Source organism: Peromyscus maniculatus, chromosome 4, assembly GCF_049852395.1.
Source record: "Peromyscus maniculatus bairdii isolate BWxNUB_F1_BW_parent chromosome 4, HU_Pman_BW_mat_3.1, whole genome shotgun sequence".
Lineage (NCBI taxonomy): Eukaryota > Metazoa > Chordata > Mammalia > Rodentia > Cricetidae > Peromyscus > Peromyscus maniculatus.
In genome coordinates, this window is record NC_134855.1 from 13,345,083 (window position 1) to 13,365,259 (window position 20,177).

Sequence of the window (20,177 nt, forward strand, 5' to 3'; positions counted from 1 at the left end):
ACTCTGCGAGCCAAAAGGTCCTCGCCTATGTCCTACGACTCAGGGGTCATGGGTCCCCTTAAGGACCCAGCACCTGTGGTGGGGGACCCCTTGGCCAGCAGAGCTGCTGAGGAAGACATAGACTTCTCCCACTGTCATTCAGGGAACAGCTGGGCACAGCTGTATCCAAGCACACTGCTCCAGCCTTGCCTGGAACACAGGGTCAGACACCGTTCCCTTCATGGGCCCCTCTCCAGCAAGCCAGGCCAAGGGACGGCATGTCCTCAGGCTTGCCTGGCCCTATCCCAGCTTAACAAAGCAGTCCCCCAGCCTGTGGTGGGCGGACAGTTCTATCCCAAACAGAGGAACGTGCAGGCTTTTCTCTGAGGCCTTCCCAAACTGGGGCTGACTGTGAGGCAGGGTCAGGGTGCTGGCATTCTCCCAGAGTGGCTGGGGGATAGCGAGGGAGAGCCTGGAAGTAGCTAGAAGTCTCACTGTGGGAATTTAAGAAAGCCGTCAAGCTCTCCCCGAATTCTGTTCCACACGTTCCGCAATGCCCAACCTTCTTCTGCTTATGAACCAGGGCTTGAGAAAGCTGCCCTCCCCACCACACCACCGGGACACCCCAAACACCCATCCACTCTCCTCCACTCCTGGTCGCTGCTTGGAAATTTCCCTGCACCTCTCTGCTGGCCCACTCAAGCCTGGGTGCCTCCTAGAGGCAGAATCCTCATTGGTTCCGATTGCTATGTCAAACACTGTGACCAAGAGCAACCTGGGGCAGGGAAGGGTTTATTTGGCTTACAGGTTACAGCCCATCATCAAAGGAAGCCAAGGCTGGAACCTGGAGGTATGAAATGAAGTGGAGACCACAGAAGAATACTGCTTACTGGCTTGTTCCGCATGGCTCACTCCGTGACCTTTCTTGTTGCATCTATTAGAAATTAAGAACATGCTCCACAGACATGCCCGCAGGCCGATCTGATGGAGGCAATTCTTCAGGTGAGGTTCCTTCTTCCCGGGCACGTCTAGGTTTGTTTCAAGTTCACAAAAATTGAACAGGACAGGCAGCTACACTTGCTTTGTCATTCAGGTCTCAAGGTGTACCCCCTTCCAACTCACAAGCAATACAGTCAATGACGATTCGGGGTGAGTTCAGAAACTTGCTCCGTCGCCCATGTGTGGTAGAAAACTTCAGGCACATCGATAAACAAAAGACCATTACAGCAGCCTGCTGACTCAGATGTCTGTCTTTTTGGTCACTGCTGTTCCCAATCCACTGCAGGAAATGGCCCATCTATCTTCTGAGACAGTCCATCTTGCCACCCCGATTCTGCAGGGGAGGTTTCTAAAAGGCAGGGAAGTTGGGTGTTGTGTTCAAGGTCAATGGAAAATGACCTTAGCCCTGACTTTGTTCTGACCACCACAGGCTTCCCGGTGCACACCGGTGTCCTGTTTCAGCATGGTCCCTAAAACACCCTGTGTCCCTGCAGTGTGATCTCCCATGAGTGCTTGCTTGCCATCTGTCCCCTCCCAGACCACCGGGTCAGCCAAAGCAGGATGGGCAGACAGGAGTTCCCAGGAGGGGGCCTGTCTTGCAGGGATGCATGCCCTGTACTGTGGCCAGCCAGCCGCCACCACACCCCAGGAATCATTCCCGGAGGCCTGGCTGCTGCTGGCCAGAGACTGGAGGAGTCAAGGGTTTCAGCTCCCGCTGGGGGGAAGGCCAAGTCAGCTGCAGCTGGGCTCCCCAGAGGCCAGGAGCCTGTTCCAGGTCATCAAGTCTGCACAGGCCAGCCAGTTTGGGGGATGGGGTGGGGGAGGAGAAATTCTGCAGATGCCAGTCCTGAGCAGCAGTGTGAGCAAACAGAAGCATGTGACACTTCATACAGATTAGATGGAGCACTGGATCTTGGAGCTGGGGACCCTAGTTATCCAAGGGAGTATCTCCTGCTTTTTGAAATGGCTACTTGATATGAGGCTATCCTTCATCTGAGAACCTACAAGTTTTGGAGTATCAGCTACCCAGATAAGTGTGTGGGTCTTTCTACATCTAGATCTGGGAAAGAGGGTGTCTTTTACAGGAGCCCCACATTCCAAGTATAGCTGGGATCGACTTTCAAGCCAGAGCACCACTGAGCTGCAGGCCACCCAATGTAGCCATTCCGCAGCCCAGCCCGTAGGGCCTGGAGGATTTAATGTAGTATGTCATCTAGACTTCTAAACAGGAGGGACAAGAGCCTGGAAGTGGCAGTATGGAGAAGGACCCATAGTGCTACCTAGAGAGAAGAGAAGAGAGGGGCAGGAGGTACTGGTCCCTCCCTGGGTGCTCAGCAATACTGCTCAGCCTGGGAGCACCATATCTCAGTGGGCCCTGTGATCAGCCTGCAGCAGAGCTCCAGGCCCAACACAGAGGTGCCCCCTGCTGGCCACAGCTCCTTCTATAGGGCCCTGCATTACACGTGGTCATAGGGGTACAGGCCCCAGCACTGCATACTCATGCATACAACTCACCAGCCCCTGCACACTAGGGTCTCCTTGATGGGCAAGGCTCTTCCTTGACAGTACAAGATAGCCTGTGATTTTTGTCTTACTCTATATCTAGTTGAAGGGGACTCAAGAAAACAGAGAAAGCCCGGGCAGTGTCTCCATGGGGGATCTCCATGACATGCTGCATTAGTGTGGCCAGCTCATCTTTGATACTGGGATAGTATGTTCACGCGGGCACCACCCACAGCACCCTGGAGGACTGTGGCTGAAGGGAGAATGCCAGGCAGCTGTGTATCAGGCTGCTGGCCTGGTAAATGCAAGGCTGGGCTATATGCTTCACTGTGGAGACAGGATTCCCAGCTCTCTAGTCCCCTGACACTGCTCACAGTGAGGTCTGTGACTGGACGGAGGAGTCAGAAAGAGGCGAGAAGATGAGGTGGGAAGGGGCTCCTGTGTGGAGTGCACCCATGAGGCCAAATGTAAGGAATGCCCAACAGTAAGTATGTGGACTGTAACGTAGTCTCTCCCGGACCTGGACCAGCCTGGTGGGGCCAGCCAGTGATGCTAAGCACTGTGTCCCAGTACCAACCTCAGGGCTACCACCACCCAGTGTGTCAGGTCACAGATCAGTTCCCAGCCTCCCAGAGCCTGGGTTCCAGGGGTTAAGGATGCTCACTAGTGGGTCCCTGTGGAACAATATGAGCCCCGAGGGCAGCCTCCCTCCCACCACTAGCCAGCTAGGGTGTGCTGTCCTTTTAGACCATGGAATTCACCCCCACCTCCACCCCCAGCAGCTTTCAAAAGGTGTAAGTAGGCAGTGGAATCCAGCAGTGTAGACACTTAGAAGGAGATGCCTGTCTGTCATCTCAGTTTGCTGGTGGGGGTGGAACCTGCCTGGGTCCTGGGTAAGGAAGAAGGCTTGGGGCACATTCTGTCTGGATTCTGGAGTTCTCAAGGCCCCACCTAGTTTACCCTCCGTAGGGTCAATCCAAGCCAAAGCTCCTGCAGCCTAGCCTGGCCTCCCTGCTAACCGGCTTCCAGGAGCGTGGATAAACCCTGGCCACCCCAGGTTCCTCGGCTTTAGGTGGGAGGCAATGCCCCCTGCTGGTACCGGACAAAGGAGAGGAAGCGTGTACCTACCGACAGATTAGGCAGAAAGGTCACAGCACAGTTATAAATAAACAGACCTCAGTTGCCCTGACCATCTCCATTTTATCAGCCACGAGAGGTCCCTTTAGGGGGAGCTAGAGTGCCCACCTCTGCTCCCCTGAAGTGCCCTCAGGCCTCCCGGCAGAACATTTTTTGGCGTAATCTAAATTGTCGGCAAAACAAGATGAAAATTTAGTAATTGCTCTTGGCTAGGAATTCATAGGCCAGCTCCAGCCAAAAATAATTCAAAGGAAGTATCTCAGGCCACCTGTGGCCCCAGAGGTTCCATCCGGCCTCAGTCTGAAGAAGGAGCCAGAGGGTGTTGGCCTGACCCTGACATTGGCTGGAAAGGACAGCAGGAGATAGGTTGAATATTCAGGGAAAAGGCAGAGCGGGGCAGTGAGGCTGTTGCTTGGTCCACTTCCGGCCAGGAAGTATCCAGCCATCCAAAAAATGTAGTGTCATCTTGAGCAAGAAGAGAGGCTGCAGCTGGGTGGTGGTGGCACACTCCTTTAATCCCAGCACTTGGGAAGCAGAGGCAAGGGGACCTCTGAGTTAGAGGCCAGCTTGATCTACAGAGTGAGTTCCACGACAGCCAGAGCTACATGGAGAAACCCTGTCTTGTGGCAGCATTCCCAATGGGCTACACCTGGCCTGGCTCCAGAGAGCAGCACCCAGCCCTAACCCATCTTTTGTTCAGCAGATACCCTTTGTTTCTCTTGTCACCCTATGCTAATCTTGTCTGAGAGTCTCCCAAGAATACAAAGTCTATGCAAAACTAGGTTCAGGAAACCTGGAAAACCTGATGAATTGAGAAATTTGCACTTGACATTGTATTTTTGGGAACTTCTTTCAGGTTGTTTTAAACATAGGGAAATCAACTGGCTAAAGTGTAAATATGGAGAAAAACGAAAATGTCCTGGATGAAGGGAAAGTGCTTCAGTCCTTAGAGGCTGGATTCCCCTGCAGCCAGGAAAAGCTAAACTCATTCTTAAGGTGCCTCTGAGTCTTCTTCATTCAACGGACACTTGTGAACCCACACACCTGCGCCACAACACTGTCTCGAAGAAAGAAAGAAAGAGAGAGAGAGAGAGAGAGAGAGAGAGAGAGAGAGAGAGAGAGAAAGAAAGAAAGAAAGAAAGAAAGAAAGAAAGAAAGAAAGAAAGAAAGAAAGAAAGAAAGAAAGAAAGAAAGAAAAGGGAAGGAAGGAAGGAAGGAAGGAAGGAAGGAAGGAAGGAAGGAAGGAAGGAAGGAAGGAAGGAAGGAAGGAAGGAAAGAAGGGACAAAAAAAGGCAGCTGCCCTGCTCCTTAGTGGCCACAAAGAGTCGCCACACCCAGGAGAGGGTATCAACTGAGGCTACAAGAAGGAAGGCTCCAGGTGGGCAGGTGCCAGGTGGGCAGATGCCAGGTGGGCATGACCGTGGTTCGCTGACTTTGCGCCCTTTGGAACTCCGCAGGCTTGCCCAGTCCCATCTTACAGACAAGGAAACAGAGGATGTGTGGGAGGGCCCAAAACAGCTGGACCACACAGCTGCCATGACAGGCTTAGAGGCCCAGACACAGCTTCTGGCAGGCAACACCTGGACCCAGGAAGAGCCATAAGCTGACCCCACCCCGTGGGGCCTGCATCTAAGGGAAAATACCTGACATTCCAAACATTCCCCCGTACCCCTAGACAAGTGTCAGCCAATCAGGGTCCTGAACCCTGGAAATCCCCTCACCCCAACCTCTGCTATGATAAAAACCCCGCCCTGCCTGGGCTCAGGGCTCTGCTCTCACTGCTGTGTCAGGCAGAGTCCAAGCTCCAAGCTTGAAAATAAAGGCTCTTTGCTTTTACATACGGGATTCAGTCTCCATGGTGGTCTTTTGGGGGTCCCTGCGATCTGGTCATAACAATTGTAGAAGGAATATCACACTGTGAGAGCTCAATCCTGGATCACTTATCAGGGACCCCAGGAGCAAACAGGAGCTGCCCCTGGGGTCCCAGGTACAGTAATGGATGGGACAGTGGAGGTGACAGAGAGGCTTCTCCTGTCCTCTCTTCCTGACCCTATGCAGGATGTGCCTAAGACCTATGAGTGGCTTGGAGTACCATAAAGATGTCTGGAGTGTCCATTGTGGAGGGGTCATACAATAAAACAGGGATCTCCCAGGACAGGACTCCCAAGCCGGTCTCTGCCTTTCAAGGATGATGATAGTCATTCACCCCTGGCTCCTGCCTCTGTACAATTGCCCATCTGCACTCTGTGTGCTGATCCCCTATCCTTCCCCATCTGTCACCCCATCTCTGTCTCCCTACAGCCCTGTGATCCTCCAGCACCATAAATGGGTCTTACAGGGGATGATGAGGCTAGAAAAAAGATGGGGACCGGCCTGGGGCTCCAGGGCTGTAGATGGTGCTTGGTATCACATGGGTCGATGACCTGGCATTGCTCACCACCTCTACAGGGATTCAGCTTCCTTCCTTGGGCTGCCTTCCTCCTCCTCCTCCTCCTCCTCCTCCTCCTCCTCCTCCTCCTCCTCCTCCCTGTCTGTCTCCTCTCAGATGACCGCTGGTCCCTCTGGAGAGGCAGTCAGGTAGCACAGTCAGACCGTCCTGAGTCACCTCTGCCTGCCTCTGGGAAGGTTACCAGCTCTGGAGCACACCACATGCACCTTACAGTGTCCACGCCCTTTATCCCAAGTCTACAGTCCTAGTCTATCAGATAGAAAAACCCCAGGATGTTTCCATTAAAGGCCTAGAGCCAACCCTGCCCAAGAACCCAACCTCCACTTCATAACTGGAAAAGCACGTTGACAGCAGTATTGAGTGTCAGCCTGCCTCCAGCTACTCTCCTGAACAGCAGAAGGCCACCTCTGCCCCATGGAGGCATTGGTCTTGCCCCTCTGTGAGCCCCTTCGACCCTCCCTGTAAATGTTCAGCTGTTTGACCTGGCTGGTAGACAGTATATCAATTTCACTTCATATCTAGCTCCTGAAGAGAGCTGCACATGCCCTTCACCCACACTCACTCCCACCTTTTACCCCATCCCACCCACCCCTGCTCCTGCCACCACATGGACACATGCATACTCATGCATGAATATCCACAAACACACAGAAACGCACGTGTGCATCCACACACTCAGTTTCTCTGCAAATCTCTGGAAGAAGACTCCAATCAGCCCTACTCCTGGGCTCTCTGACACACCTGGTAAAGTCCCCAAGCCCATCCTGTCACTCTTTACAGCAGCCAATCCACCAAAAGTACATATTTTCCTAACCTTGGGCATCTGGCTGCCTGGTGCTCCCTGGAAGAGCAGGAGGCAAGAGACAGGCAGGAAAAACCCTGAGGCAGAACCACAATGTTTACAGAATGGGCCACTGAATTATACAAAACAATATTTTCCTTGAAGATGCAATTTCTTCCTGGCCTGCACTCTCCCAGGTACTTGTGGTGATGGCCTGGGCATGCGAGAGTTCAGGAATGGGGCCAGATGGAGCAAGCTGGCCACTGGAAACATGAAAACCACAGGACATTTTCATGAGTCCTGCTCAACAATGCATGCACATGCCCTGGCCTGCACAGGTAGCTTGTTGGCACTGCGCCTGTGGGTAGAGCCTAGACTTCAGGCAGACAGGCCTGGCGGAGTTTTACCCACTTCCCAACTCTCCTGAGCCTGCAGTCTTCACGACGTCCAGTATGATGCTGACACAATGTCGCAACAGTGATCTCGGCCATCAAGAGAAAAGATGCAGACGTTCTAGCTCTGTGTCTGCCGGGTGGTGTCAAGATGGGTGAGGGGATTGGGATCACACCTGACAGAAAGTGACAACCTGTGCTAAGGTCCAAAGGGATTAGAGTTGCTGTCTAACCAGCTGCACCCAAGGGACAAGGGTGACAGCCCAGAGAGCAGGGACCAAGTGTCTTGCTGTAGCTTCTCTCCTCCAGCAGGGATAGGGGTGAGAGAGAAGATGGCCAGTGGTTTGGGAGCCATACTTGAGGCTCTGTTACTTCTCACACTCAGAGCTTCAGAGTGGAGGTCAGTCCCACAGTGGCCCCTTGAGAGTCCCACTGCCCCCTTCCCCTCCTCAGCACGCCACCTCTTATCCTGCTAGTGAAAAGGCTTCGCCCAGCTCCCAGCCTTTGCTCTCAGTCTATCACCTGAAGTGCCTTTCCCCATTGCTTCAAGGACTACATCTCCACTCCTCCAAAACTCTCCTAAAGCCCCTGTCCACTTCTCACCTTGCCCTGACAGACATGGTCCAAATGTTGGACTAAGACTGATGTCATGATGGATGAGGAGTTTGCCCCCAGTGGGTCACACAGCCATGTGCTTTATGTTCCCAGGAAGGAGCAGCACCCTACGCTGGAACCCTGACATGGGCAAAGAGCAGTTCAGAAGCCAGAACTGCCGATCAGTCCCGAGAGGAAGGTCCCTTGAAGTCAGGCTGCCTAAGGCAGGAAGGCACAGTGTCTTGAAAAGGAAGTTACCGGCTATCTCCTCCACACATACCTCAAGATAGGAGACTTGCCCCCTCTCTAGAAAAGCCTCGAGTGGCTTTTAGAACCTTCACAGAGACAGAGATGGGGAACAGACATCAGTAGCAAACATCAAAGCAATTCTCACCAGGTAATGGGATCTGTGCTCGTACAAAAATCTCAAAATTTTACACCTCATAAAGAAAGAAAGGAAGAAGGAAGGAGGGAAGGAAGGAGAGAGAGAGAGAGAGAGAGAGAGAGAGAGAGAGAGAGAGAGAGAGAGAGAGAAGAAAGAAGGAAGGAAGGAAGGAAGGAAGGAAGGAAGGAAGGAAGGAAGGAAGGAAGGAAGGAAGGAAGGAAGGAAGGAAGGAAAGAAGGAAAGAAGGAAAGAAGGAAAGAAGGAAAGAAGGAAAGAAGGAAAGAAGGAAAGAAGGAAAGAAGGAAAGAAAGAGAACAGAAAATGAAAACGGCCCATTCCTGGAACACCCAAGGGAACCTCTATGCAGGTGCAATCCTATCTTTTACCACCAGGTGGCAGCTGAGACCAGTACATCTTTTGGAGGTATCACCTATGCCTATGAATCTTTTGCTTGAGTGCAGAAATAGAGGCTGGCGTAATGGAGGAGTATATATCACAGAGATGACCACAGGAGGCCTTCCCACTGGGCATCTTCCTCAAAATACCCAGAAGCAGGCACTGCCACCCTACCTTGAAGACTGGAGAAACTGAGGCCCCAGAATGGAGGAGCTGACCACACAGTTATCCCCACTCATTGACACAAGTGACTGAAGTCATTCAGCTTTATCTGAAGCCCGCAGCACGGCTTTATAAAGATGAGAGACATGAGTAAAGCCAGGCATCAAGGGAAGTGGACCGGGTGAGCATGAGCTGCCACACTTTCCCACAGCATTGAGAGTCGTCGACCCAGAGTGGGGCTAGAAGCCCAATGGTCCTGCTGCCCTCCACTCAGGAATCCGCTTAGTAGGAGGCTTGCCAGAGTGGCCAAGCCAGCCAGAGTGACACTAGGAGGAACAGTAGGATGAGGGCCGCGGCCAGGGTGACAGAGGGCACCAAGTCTGAATCCTCTGTACCATCGATGTCGTCACCAAGCGCATCTCCAGGGCCACCAGGAGCCCCGGACAGCTGGGTGTCGGAGACCTTCTCCTCTGGGGGTCCTGGGCGGCCCATCTGTGTGTGGGAAGGAGGAGGGGTGAGGGGTTGGACTTCATCTAGGTAGACGCCCGCTGCTTGCCCACTTACCACTTTCCCTCTGGTACCCCACCATGGCCCTGGGCGGTGATGCTGTACCTGTTTTCTCCTTTGTAAGGAGACTGTTAACAGCCCCTGGGAGAGCAAGCGTCAAGTGAATCTCCTCCTCCACCCCACCCCACGGCTTCACAGCTTCAGTCCTTATCTCCTTACCTCCCCTGGAGGTGCTGGAGACCTTAGCCCCAGCGTCAGAGTCCCGGAATGCCACTCTGCCAGTTCCCCAGGCACTCAGAGGTTGTCAGTCTGGTCTGGAAAGACCTTGGTGAAGCCTGGGAGGCAGCTACACCTCCACACACAGGTAAGGCTTCCAGGTTACACCCACCTTATAGATGAGAAGCAAGAAGCTCCAAGAATCTACAAAGGCATCTGTGGCTGCCAGAGACTTGGATTATGGCAAGTAGCTTTCGGGCAACTGGAAGAGCCCCTCCTCTGGGCAAAGTAGAGCCTCACATGGCAAGACTGTTGAGATCTAGTGCCCTGGGGTGGCCAGTGCGGGAGGCAGGAAGAGGAGGTGTTCCCATTTTGGGATCTATTTCTTTTTTGTTTAGTTTTGGTTTGTTTTTTGAGACAGGGTTTCTCTGTGTAGCTTTGTGCCTTTCCTGATACCCCCTCTGTAGCCCAGGCTGGTCTCACAGAGATCCACCTGGCTCTGCCTCCCGAGTGCTGGGATTAAAAGTGTGCTTGCGCCACCACCGCCGGCTTGGGATCTATTTCAAGCTAGATTTCCAGGCTCTTCTCTCCACCCACATGAGCCCTGTGTGGTATCTACCTTCCAGTACTGCAGGCCCCCAGAGCACTCACCTTCCAGCCATAGGGGTCTCATATCCTGGGACAGCTCACCCCTCTACAGCCTCCTCTGAATGGATCCAGTGGAAGCCTTTGCTCAGCAGTACGCACCTGGGAGGAGCATCTGTGGGGAGGAGCTAGATGGAGCTGGGCTATAAGAAAACTGAGAGGCCCAGTCAAGTGAGGTCTATGCCTTGTGGGTGTGTCCACAGGGAGGAAAAGCCAGTGTCTCCCGACAGAGCTGGGACCCCTCAATGCTAGCCTTCCTCCACTGCCTGTAACCCAGAGTCCTGCACTGGGGAGCGCAGGCACAGGAAGGGAAGGAGATGATGGGTTCAAGTCAGCCAGGGGTTTCCAGATGCTGTGGTGCCCAGCGCTGTGCAAGGCAAGCAGAGGGAAGGAGGACCTTCACACCTAACCTAGGTTCCCCCAGACACCTGGCTGAGTCAGATCCTGGCAAGAGACTGCAGCAAGACCACAGCAGGAGGCTTGGGACAGCCTTAAAGATCCTTGTAGAGGTCAATAACCTTCAAGATAGACGTTCCTCAAATTGTTAACTTAAAAAAGGGAAGTGTTAGATTCACAGGCCTCAGGCACCCTGTGGTGCCAGGAGGGGAGGCGCCACTGTGATGAGCAAATACGTGGTGGAGAAATGGTAGAGAAAGAGAAGAGGACAGGTTCTCGTGTGCTGCTGTGCTGCGGAGAGAGGCAGAACTGAAGAAGCTAAGGTGGTGAGGAACAGGCTGAGGTGGGTGGCCTGCTTGCCACCCGGGACCCTGGTGATGTCCGGGCCTGGGCTGAGTTCATGGTCCTACCCCACCCAAGGTCTGTGCTGACATCCGTGGCCCATGTTGCCATCAAAGGCCACACAGATGCCCGGGTCTGGGCCACCACCTTTGGCTTATTGTTGTCCTAGGGCTGTGCCACTACAGGGGCCATGCTGATCTGAGTGGCCTGAGCTGCCACCCGGGGCCATGGTGACATCTGGGCCCAGACTGCAGCTGAGGGTCTGCATTGGTGTCTGTTGCTCTTGTTACCATTTAAGGCTGTGCAGATGCCCAGGGTCTGGCCCACCACCTGAGGCCACGTTGGCATCCAAGCGTCACGCTGCAGCTGTGCCATACTGATCTGAGTGACCTGTGCTGCCACCTGGGGCCATGGTGTCATCCCGGCCCTAGCTGAAGCCAAGGGCTGCATCTGGGTCCATGGCCCTCCAGCAGCCAGGGCCTGAGTTGATGTCTGTGGTTCCTGTCACCATGAAGGCTGTAAGGATGTCTGGGGTCTGGGCTGCCACCTGGGGCCATGTTGGTATCTGAAGGTCATGCTGCAGCTGGGGTCACACAGATCTGAGTGGCCTGCACTGCCACCTGGGGCCATGGTGACATCCAGCCCTGAGCTGTAGCCAAGGGCCACGTCTGGGTCCGTGATCCTGCTGCAGCTGGGGTCTGTGTTACCACAGGGGGCCATAGGAACATAGGAACATGTTGAAATGCCAGCACTACGCTGCAGTAGAAGACTGGCCCTGCCCCTCATGGGAGATCTGACCCCACCCCTCACCACAGGTGTGGGAGAGCCGGCCCTGATGGCATGGGTATAGAAGAGCTGCTCTACCCCTTACCTGAGGGGAGTGGTCCCAACAGCCTGGACTGACCAAATCAGCTACCACCCAAACCCACATCCAGGGCTTTGAGTTGGCCCACCCCAGCATCTACCCCTTCCGTGACCTGCCAGAGTGTGTGAGAAGGGACGGGTCCTGCAGAACGACAGCCGCAGGATCTCAAGACTCAGGCCAGCAGCAGGATTTCTGAGAGGAGCTTTGGGGAGGATCCAGTATTGGCGGTGTACCAGAAGCCAGAGACCTTGAACCAGACCAACAACTCATTTCAATGAACATTTGCAAGTAAAATTGATTGGGCAAAAGATCACCACCCGGGAGCCTGGTGATGTCTGGGCCTGGGCTGAGTCCGTGGTCCTACCCCACCCAGGGTCTGTGTTTCCAGACACACTGTAGCTCCCAAGGCCACTAAGATGAAAGCAGAGGTGTTGGAGAGGTAGGAAGGACAGAGGAGAGAAGTGGTTTTTTTGTTTGTTTTGTTTTGTTTTAAATTAATATTTTTTAAATGTTATTTTATGGGGGATGATACAGGGGTGAAGGACAGATACGGAGGGACTGGGAAATGATCAGGATTGGGGTTCATGAGATGAAGTTCCCAAAGAATCAATAAAAAAAAATGTTTAAAAGAATGAAGTGTTGAAGCCACACAGATGCTCGCAACAGAAGACCATTAGCAAACTAGGCTTCATTACTCAGGAGAGGCAGGCAGACTGGGACCCCTCGACAGCTTATCAGCTTCTTGTTTGTCCCAAACCAGAAACACCTGTCCACCTAAAGGCACCACCACTATGCCACGAGCAAAAGCGACAAACCTCAAAACCACAACACAGAAGTGTGCCCTTTCACCTTCCCCCACCTCACCCACAAGAAGACAGGGCTGACGGGTACTGGACAGTTGCAAGTCTATGAAGATTGCCTAATCTGAATCACAGCACACAGTCTAGGGGAGGGCTCCTGGGGAGAGGGTCCAGCCACCCAAAAGAACCTTCTAAGGCAGTAGTAATGTGTGTCATGGCTGGAAGTTTCTCCAAGTTGTCAAAACTCTTGAGTTAGAACTGAACGTGAGCTCTTTTTGGTGTCTATAAATTACACCTTAATAAAGTTGGAGTCTTGGAGGATTAGTTTGGTTTGATTTGAGACAGGGTCTTACTATGTAGCCCTGGCTAGCCTAAAAACTCCCTGCAGATCAGGCTAGCTTCAAACTCAAGAAATCTGCCTGCTTCTGCCTCCTAAATGCTGAAATTAAAGGCATGTGCCACCACACCTGACCCAATCTTATATTTTATGCGGTTTAGAACGTTATTTCTCTGCAAGAGACAGATCAGAGCCCATTCCTTTGTCTGTCTTTCTTTCTTTCTTTCTTTCTTTCTTCCTTCCTTTCTTTCTTTCTTTTCTTTCTCCTTCCTTCCTTCCTTCCTTCCTTCCTTGATCCCATTCTTTTGACCAAAAAACAAACAAACTAACTAACTAAACCATGTAACCAAGTAGATTGAGAGGAAAGGAAAGGATGGAGGGAGGAAGAGAGGGAGGAAGGGAGGGGGGAAATCTAAGGACAGTAAGATGACTCAGTAGGTTAAGACACCTGCTGCCAAGCCTTATGACTTGAGTTCAATCCCCAGGACCCACATAGTGAAAGAAAAGAACTGACTCCCACAAGTTGTCATCTGCCCTCTACTCACTGTCACCATACATGCTTGTACACACAAACTGAATACATGTAATAATAAATAAATCTATAGATCAGCCCTGCTTGACAAGAAGGAAATAGTTCTCCATAGTGGGAAACAGAACCCTGCTTCCTCAGCCCACCTCCCTTTCACACAGCATCTTCACTCTTAAGGAGCACAATCAAGATACTTCTCCATCCTTAAAAAAAAAATCAGTGTGTTGCCAGGGTAACAGGAGGTAGAGTCCAAGCCTCAATGACCAAGGCTGCTAATGCCTGACTTTTAACAGCTGCCTAACAGTCCCCCTCAAGAGGTAGACACTAAAATCACCTAGTGAGTTGATCTGGCTACTTCAGGCTGAAACAGGGTGAAGGGTCTAGGTCTTCAGTGCCGCTGAACTTCAGGCCTTGGAGGAAGATCAGGGGGCCCAGATGGATGGACTTAGGTTCTCATAGGACCACCTGAGGTTAGATCAGCTCTGAACATGGCATAAAGTGGCACTGAATGACACAGATTCAGAGGCAAATAAGATCGGCACAATATTACAGTAGACAGAACCTGTTTCAAACTTTCCAGAGAACTGGGGTCTTCAAGAGTAATCATATCTAATTCTACAGATTTATCTATAGGCTGAGTGACCTAGGAAACAAAGCCATCACAGGAGATCTCAGATCAAATCCAGGGATGATTTTAATGGCCAGCATTGGGGTATTGCAGGGTGAGTACCAGTTAAAAGCCCATAACAGAGGAATTTATTGATCTGGAGGTAACGTACTACTCAGAGTCCAGGCCAGAGAAACACATTTGAGCCCTTCAGTCTGCTTATGAAGGGTTTAAACTTTCCCACCTTTACAACTGAATTTAGGTTTCAGTTCTCTGAAAGGGACAAACAGGTGTCTCTCCCAACAAAGGGCCATTTACCAACAAATTATATTCAGGGAAGAGGAAGAGCACGAACAAGGTCTGAGTCAGCCCCACAATGTCTCAAGGACAGTTCCTGAACCCCCCTTAAAACTTATCCAAGTATGTCCAAAGATAAAACCTCAGTCAATTGAAAGTACACTAATGTAACTGCTGCTTGCTTGACCAATTATGGCTGAGCTGACCTAACCGGCCCTGAAATTCCCCTAGCTGTGTTTAAAAGGAGCCTGTACACCGCTCTCGGGCTCATCATCAGGTTGTACAAGTGGCTGACTCGGCATATGCTGGCTGTTTCTGCAGAATAAATGCTCTTCGCTTTTGCATACTATTTGAGTCCGGGGTCTTCCTTCAGCATTTTCTCAGACCCTTATCCTTACAGCTGGAGTGGCTACCATGTTAGCAGCTCATAATCAGGATTTGTTGGGGGAGGCCTGTTTACAGAAGGGTCAGAGTGTCTGTCACTGAGTGCCACTGATGGCCATCTCCAAGAGTCAAAGGCCAGTGTCCTGAAGAGGAGATAAGAACTGACTAGAGGGGGTGCTATCAACGAGAGAACTTTAAAGTTTACCCAAAGGCTAGAAAGTTGTTCAGTGGTTAAGAGCACTGGCTGCTCTTCCAGAGGATCCCACATGGTGGCTGACAACCATCTGTAACTCCAGACTTGGGAAATTTGAGTTCCTTTTCTGGGCACCAGGCATGCAGATAGTGCACTGGTATGCATGCAAGAAAAACCCAGATGCACAGACACACAGACACACACAGAGACAGACAGACACACACACAGAAACACAGACACACACAGACACACACACACACACACACACACACACACTAGATTTAAATAAATAAATTTACCAAAAAACAAGTATGGCCTTCAGTCCCAGCACTTAGGAGGGTGAGTGTCCTAGTTAGAGTGACTATTGCTCTGATGAAACACCATGACCAAAAGCAACTTGGAGAAGAAAGGGTTTATTTAGCTTTCACTTCCACATCACTGTTTGTCATTGAAGGAAGTCAGGGCAGAAACTCAAACAGGGCAGGAACCTGGAGGCAGGAGCTGATGCAGAGGCCATGGAGGGGTGCTGTTTCTTGGCTTGTTTCTCATGGCTTGCTCACTCTGCCTTCTTATAGAATCCAGGACCATCAGCCCAGGGATGGCACCACCCACAATGGGCTGGGTCCTCCTCCATCAACACTAATTAAGAAAAGACCCTACAGACTTGTCTTCAGCCCGATCTTTTGGAAGCATTTTCTCAACTGAGGCCCCCTCCTCTCTGATGACTCTAGCTTGTGACAAGGTGACATAAAACCAGCCAGCACAGGTAGGCAGGAGTGATGATCGCCCATGCTTGATCTTGACAATGTAGTGACTTTGAGCCCAACCAGAGCTACAGGAGACTGCCAAAACAAAGAGAGAGGGGTGGGGGAGAGGAGAAGAAGAAGAAGAAGAAAAAGAGGAGGAGGAGGAGGAGAGAAAAAGAAAAAACAACTAGAGGAGGTGATGTTTGAGCTCTGGCTAAGGATTCTTTGATTCAGGGGAGTGGAAAGTGCCTTAAGAAGGTTCTCTATATCAAGCAATGTCCTTCCAGTGACCTGTATGTCTCCTCAGTTCCTCGAGAGGAGTCAGTGGCCATCTTGTGTTGACTGTTTTCTCTCCATCTTTCTCCAATAGCTTTAGCTTCCTCTTGTCTCCTCTGTTCCTTCTCTAGACCTAGATGACAGAAACAGAATTTGTTTGCTTTATGTGTATGGGCACACTGGCTTTACCTTTAAATATGTATATATACACACACACCTTTAAATACATATATTTATTTCATATGTCAGTCCATGAGTCAGCTAGCCTGGAATTCATACCAAAGGAAAAAAAGAAACTTGTCCCATGGCAGTAGGAACAGCCAGGAAATGTCATGGGGTACAGACACACCCCTTTTGGAAAAGCCAGGTGTGAGTCAGGTTGTATGGGTACAGCAGGAGCCAGGAGGACACTGGAGACAAGAGGAAGTGGCTGGAGATGAGTCCTCCTGCAAACAGGAAAGTAAGGGAAATCCCAGAGCCCGCAGAGACTGCTAACGTGGAGAGAAGCTGTAAGCAGGAAGCAGCCTGAGGGAAGGAGTCCACACCTTGCCATGATGGAGAAGGAGATGTAATTACAGGATCACAAAAATGTCACCAGTACTTGCTTTGGCTTTGCCTTGGCTCCCAATCCTTGGTTTTACAAACTACCAATGGGGCAGGAGCCCACAGAAGAACAGGGGAAGAAGGGGGAAGTGTGCCCTCTTTGTGACTTCACTCTTGTTTTGGGAATACATGAAGGAACTAAGAAAAAAGTAGGCAGAGGTGACCCTCTTCTTGTTGGTGAAGCAGTCAAGTTCCCATAAGTAAAGGGACAAAAGACACTTAACCACTGCCAGACAGTGGTGGCGCACATCTTTAATCCCAGCACTTGGGACAAAGAGGCAGGCAGATCTCTGTGAGTCTGAGGACAGCCTGGTCTACAAAGCAAGTTCCAGGACAGCCAAGGTCTATACAGAGAAACCCTGTCTCAAAAAAACCAAAACAACAAAAAACAACAACACAAAAACAAAAGCAAAAACAAATAAAACACTAAACCATGGCTTAGTCTCAGCTGCCTTATATGTGAAATGTGCTCAATTAGAAAAGCAACTGGGGCCAATGAGATGGGTAAAGGCACTGGGCGGCAAGCATGAGGGTCTGAGTTTAATCCCTGGGACCCATGCGGTAGAAAGAGAGAACCAACTCTTGCAAGCGGTCCACTGACCTTCACATATGTATCATCACAAACGCATGTGCGCGTGTGCGAGCGCCCCCACACACACACACATTTGTCGTGTGTGTGTGTGTGTGTGTGTGTGTGTGTGTGTGTGTGTGTGTGTGTGTGTGTGTGTGTTTTAATCTAAAGGAAACTCAACTGTCCTGAGGCCTGGAATCATACACCAGCACACATGGTCAAGGCAGCACAGTACCTCCATTTTTTGTCATGGGTTTCAGCGCCCAACCTACAGTGCTAAGTTGGGGCAGGCTCCAGCCACTCTGCTTGCCCCCTTCCCTTCCCTAAATTTGAGCCAGAACCATGCTAAGTCATGGGAATGGCGTATGAGGGGAGGAAGAAGGCATTCCAGTGAGCCAGGAGAGGAGAGAGGGAGCTAACGCTTCACCTATCCATATCACACCGCACAGCCACCGATCACAAAGGAGCATTGGAAAGGAAAATGATTAGAGCTTGTCTTCCAGTAGAATACAATAGCCTGCCTTATCCTGAGATGGCTCAGTGGATAAAGATGCTTTCTGCTAAACCAGACGACCTGAGTTCAACCCTTGGGACCCACATGGTGGAAGGAGAGAACCAACTACCTCCAAGTTGTTCTTTGATCTCTTCTCTCTCTATGGCACATGTGCATGCATAGAGAGAGAGAGACAGAGACAGACAGAGAGACAGACAGAGAGAGGGGGGTGCAGGAAAAATATTTTGAAAGGTCCTTAAATAATCCCTGACAAGCCACTAAATATTTTCAATCTTAAAAAGAGACAGCTAAACTAAGAGTGCTTCACACCTTTAATCCCAGCATTCAGAAGGCAGAGGCAGACATGTTTCTGTGAGTTCAATCCCACACTGGTCTATATAGCGAATTCCGGGTCAGCCATAGCTAGAGAGAGCTTGGCTCATTTATTTTTTATTTTTTATTTTTTAGGAGCAACTATGATACATCCTTTAAAAACTGCATTGCCAAGATACAGGAAGTGGGGTCCAGGAAGAGATGTCCTCAAAGATCACCAAGCTTGCTGATGTCTGACTACCTACTTAACAGTCTGAGGCAGGGGTATTGAAAGGCCAGCCTGGGCAACTTGGTGAAAGTTATCTCAGCAGGGGCTGGGATGTATAGCTCAGCTGGTGTAGTACTTGCCTGAGTTCAATCCCTAGCACAGAATGAAACCAGGCCTGAAGGACCAACTAAAGGTGGAGGCAGGGGGGTAAAATTAAAGTGGTTGGCTAACTAGCAAGTTTGATGCCAACCTGGATACATAAGACTCTTTCAAAAAAAAAAGGGGGGGTGGGGAGGGGTGGGGAGCTGAAGAGATGGTTCAATGGTTCAAAGAACAGACTGTTTTTCCATAGGACCCGTGTTTGGTCCCCATCAACATGAGGTGACTCCCACCTGCCTGTAGCTCCTGCTCCTCGAAGTCCAGCACTTCTAGCCTCGGGAGCACATACTCACAAACAGATAAACATCAAATAAAAATAAATTTACATATCTTAAATTTTTTTTATGTGTGTGAGTGTTTTGTCTCCGTGTGTGTCTGCATCACACAAGAGCTGAAGCCAGAAAGGGGCACCGTGACCCGGGAATGGAGGGACAGAGGAGAGCTGTGTGCCACATGTGGTGTGCCACGTGTGGTACTGGGGATCAAACCTGAGTCCTCTGCAAGAACGGCCAGTGCTGGGGCTGGAGAGATGGCTCAGTGATTAAGAGCACTGGCTGTTCTTCCAGAGGACCGGAATGGTGGTCCCAGCACCCACATGGTGGCCCACAACTGTCTGTAACTCCAGTTCCAGGGGATCCTGACACCTTCACACCAATGCACATCAAATAAAGTTAAATAAGTTTTAAAAAGACGGAATGTCATTGACTCAAAATAAACAAACAAACCAAAACCAAAACCAAAACCAAACAAACAAACAAACAAACAAAACCCAGCTAGTGCTCTCAACCACTGAGTCATCTCTCCAACCCCTAAAATAAAATACAAAGAAACATATTCTGAGCTTGGATATGCAATAAAATGCCACTGAAAATCTACACTCCCCTGTTAAGTCACAGACACTCAAGGAAGACACAGGAAGCAAAGAGGTCTGGCCAGGTGGGCTGTGGGAGCCGGGTGGTTTCCTGGCCTCTGCTGTCCTCAGTAGTGGTGTTTCTATTGTAGTAAAGAGGAACTGAGACCTGTACAATGCCCTTTACTGTTTTAATAGCCTGATCACAAAGGGTCAGCTTATAAACGTGACCAGGAAGTGAGTCCCCTCCCATGCCTGAAAAAGTCCAAGGGGGAAATAGGCATCATGACTGTGACTTTTTTTTCCATCCCCTGGTATGGGCATCCCAACAAGTTTCTGTTTCGATTTTCCTTTACTTTGTCATTTTTATACCATTACTGGAATGGTTTTGAACAGTCCCAGGCTATTTCGACAACTAGGAAATCCCAGGGGCTGGGTATGTCGCTCAGAGATAGACTGTTTGCCTAGCAGAGAGAGGCCCAAGTTCTGCCCCAGCTCACCTGCTGGAGTTGCCCCTAATTGTCTCTGCTCAGGCCTCCTCCCCCTACCACACCCACCCAAAGCTGTCCAGGTTCAACCAAGGTCAAGAGGGAAGCAGTGGAGTGGCAGATATAGAAGCCACATCTATATGACAGGAGAGGGCACAGAATAAGGCCGTGAGATAAAATCCTCCGTGTGACCTTGGCGAGCTTCGCCTCTGTGGGTTTGTTTCCTCCATAAAGCTGGACCCAGCCAACGGAGCGGTCCACGCCCTTGACACAAGCCTGGCCGAGTGGGGCTCGGCGGCCTTGGTCGCTGGTCTCAGGCCACACGGACATGTGTCCGCTCGTGCCCGCCCGCCCTGCGCCCTGCCTTTGGAGCGGGTTTCCCCGGCAGAACCCGGGGCCTCAAAGCGCACGCACGCGGACAGACGCACCCCAGAGCCCGACCGCATCCTGCATCCAAGGCGTGCGGCCGTCCCATTGGACAGTACGGCCCTGCAGGGCTGCCCTGCAGCCAATCGCGGCCGTAGGGCGGAGTCTTGCCTGCCGCGCGCTGGGGGC

At 51.1% G+C, this 20,177-nt stretch overlaps 2 long non-coding RNA genes across 2 annotated transcripts; one reads left to right on the top strand and one right to left on the bottom strand.

Moving 5' to 3' along the window:
* Positions 1-751: 751 nt before the first annotated feature.
* Positions 752-10,274, bottom strand: LOC121829017 (uncharacterized). Its single transcript, XR_006071785.2, has 3 exons — positions 10,152-10,274; positions 8,790-9,269; positions 752-1,327 (listed from the first exon to the last, which is right to left on the bottom strand). It is a non-coding gene; the product is annotated as an uncharacterized LOC121829017 (long non-coding RNA).
* On the top strand, positions 9,563-18,407 carry LOC143272843 (uncharacterized). Its single transcript, XR_013050429.1, has 3 exons — positions 9,563-9,648; positions 15,471-15,661; positions 18,053-18,407. It is a non-coding gene; the product is annotated as an uncharacterized LOC143272843 (long non-coding RNA).
* The last annotated feature ends 1,770 nt before the right edge of the window (positions 18,408-20,177 follow it).